A 3,371-nucleotide genomic window follows, 5' to 3' on the forward strand; every position below is an offset into this window, starting at 1 on the left:
GCATCATTATTTTGGGTTTCCTGCTTTCAGAACTGAGAGAAAATAAATATGTTTGGTTTAAGCCATTCAGTCTGTAGTATTCTGTCATGGCAGTCTCAACAAACTAACGCATAGCTCAAATTATAACAACACAACTATTTATAAACTGATGAATTAGCACACGAGCTGTGGGATAGCCATACAGATATTGACTATTCAATATTAAAAACAATCAGACTATGGATGAATCCAACAACATGATGAGTATCAAACTCACTTTAGTAAGTGAGAGGAACCAGAAACAAAATACTAGATACTCCATGACTCTATTTATATGAAATCACAGAATATGCAACTTTACATGACTGTAACTAATAAGCTTTTGACAGGAGGGAGAAAAATTGACAGAAAAGGGTACTGAGGGAACTTTTTATCAGTATGGTGGAAGTGTTATTTTTGCTGTGTGTGGTGGTGATTACATGATTAAGTACTTTTGTCAAAATCTATCACTGCGTACTTAGTTGAAAAAATATTATAGTATATAAGTCATCACTTAACAAATTTTACCTTAAAGTCAATAGAAACAATAGGAAATAGAAGTATACCTTAGACTTAGTCAAAACACAAAATTTATTTTATATATATATGTATACATTTGAGACAGAGTCTCACTCTGTTTCCCATACGGGAGTGCAGTAAAGTGATCTTGGCTCACCATAATTGCTGCCTCCCAGGCTCAAGCAATCCTCCTACCTCAGCCTCCTGAGTAGCTGGACAACAGGTGCAGCACCACACCTGGCTAATTTTTTATTTTTTATTTTTCATGGAGACGGGGTTTCACTATGTTGCCTAGGCTCAACATAGTGAAATGTTCTCTGTGGTTGCCTGGTCTCAAAACTTCTGGGCTCATGCCATCCACTCACCTTGTTTTCCCAAAGGTCATGAGCCATTGTGCCAGGCTGAAACATGTATTTTAAAATGTGGACCTTAAAAGTTTCATGCTACATATGTTGAATAAAATAAAATGCTAGGTAGAGATTTTTCATAGGAACTACAAATGATGGGAAGTAATGACAAGGCAATTTTAGTGGAGAAATATGCAAAAGCTTAAAGTAAGAATGCACTGGATAGGTTTACAGGCAGATTTAAAAAAAAAAAGAAAAGAAAAGAAAAAAAAACCAGCCAGAGAGAGAATTAGAAATCTGGAACATGTTCCAGTAAAGAGTAAATATGAATCCTGATGAAAGTACATGACACACGATACCAGAACACGTAAAAAGACATACAGCATACACTCAGAAAGTAAATATGTTTTCGTGCACTGCAAAGAAGCCAAAAAGGAAAACAGAGTGGAGCTATATTTAAAGAGATAATTGCTGAGAGTTTTCCACAGCTGATGAAAGCAACCAACCCATAGACTCAAAACATTCAATAAATTATTAAACTATCATCTATCAATCAATCTATCTCATTACAGTCCAATTCCTAAAAACCACATACAAAATAGAATCTTAAAAACAGTCATAGAAAAAGCCATGAGCTTCTTTAGCCAACAGCTCACCTATCAACAGAAACACTGGAATAGGAGGCAACAGAATAATATTTATAAACCATTGAAAGAAGTGGGGGTGCCAAAATGGCTGAGAGAAGCCAGCACCGGAATGCAGCTCCCAGCGAATGAGAAAGAGGGTTAGAGGACGTCATGATTCCAAAGGAGGTGCCGAGTTCATTTCTGTTGGACTGATAGGGCTCTGAAAATAGGCCCAGGGAAGGATCTGCAGGGTGAGAGTGGCCCAAGGTGGGCAAACCCAGATGGTGGGGGCACGTCCCCACCTGAAACGTGCAGCCGGCTCGGAGGGTCGGGGACTTACCCCCCTCCATGTTCCGATTCAGATTTTTTTGCTTACCTCATCCCTCTTGCAACCCACAGTCCCCGGGAGCCCTGCCAGATGGAGGGGTGCCTTAGGATGTGGATGCAAATCTGAGCAGTGGCTACCGTCAGTGCGGCAAGCTGTCGCAGGCAGGGAGCTTGGACTAACGCCAGCGGGACAGACCATCCCATGGAAGGAGACACAGTTGAAAGCAGGGAAACAGACCATAAGGCCTGGCAGTCCCCACCCCCACAGAACTCAAACTGAAGCCCTCAGTAGAGAGCTTGAGAGCAAATACACCAGCTTGACCCCAACCAGGAAGATCCAGCTGGGGAAGGAGAGAGGCCATGGGGAAGGCGGTGCCAATCTCACCTGCAAACAAACTCCAGGGAAGGACCACCCACCCAGCAACCTGACTGAACCAGAGAGCCCAGCAATGCCCTCTACAGGCTAAAAAAGATATAGCTCCAACCTCAACAGAAAAAAATGTCCACTCGGAGACTCCTCCTGAAATCACCAACTTCAAAGATGAAAGGGAAACAAATCCACGAAGATGGGAACAAAACAGCACAAAAAGGATGAAATCATCAAAGAATAGAACGCCTCTTCTCCTCCGAGGGATCACAGCTCCTCACTATCAAGGGAACAAAAAAAGACAGAGAATTAATCTGACAAATTGACAAAAGCAGGCTTCAGAGGGTGGGTAATAACAAACTTCTCTGAGTTAAAAGACCATGTTCTAACCTAATGCAAAGAAACTAAGAACCTTGAAAAAAGGTTAGATGAAATGCTAAACAGAAAAACCAGCCTAGAGAAGAATATAAATGACTTGGTGGAGCTGAAAAATGGCATGAGAAGTTCACAAGGCATACACAAGTTTCAACAGCTGAATTGATCAAGCAGAAGAAAGGATATCAGAGATAGATCAAGCCAATGAAACAAAATGAGAAGGCAAGATTGGAGAAAAAAGAGTGAAAAAAAATGAACAAAGCCTCCAGAAGCTATGGGATTATGTGAAAAGACTTAATCTACGCTTGATCAGTGTACCTGAATGTGATGGGGAGAATGAATCCAAGTTGGAAAACACTCTTCAAAATATTATCCAAGAGAATTTTCCCAACCTAACAAGGCAGGCCAACATTCAAATCCAGGAAATACTGAGAACATCACAAAGATATTTCTCAAGAAGAGCAACCCCAAGGCACGTAGTTGTCAGATTCACCAGGCTTGAAATGAAGGAAAAAATCCTAAGGGCAGCCAGAGAGAAAGGTTGAGTCACCCACAAAGGAAAGGCCATCAGACTGACAGCAGATCTCTTGGCAGAAATCCTGCAAGCTAGAAGTGAGTGGGGGCCAATATTCAACATACTTAAAGAAAAGAGCCTTCAATCCAGAATTTCATATCCAGCCAAACTAAGCTTCATAAGTGAAGGAGAAATAAAATCCTTTATGGGCACGCAATTGCTGAGAGATTTCATCACTACAAGATATGACTTACAAGAGCTGCTGAAGGAAGCACTAA

Source organism: Sapajus apella, unplaced genomic scaffold, assembly GCF_009761245.1.
Source record: "Sapajus apella isolate SASKATOON/1434 unplaced genomic scaffold, GSC_monkey_1.0 scaffold11, whole genome shotgun sequence".
Lineage (NCBI taxonomy): Eukaryota > Metazoa > Chordata > Mammalia > Primates > Cebidae > Sapajus > Sapajus apella.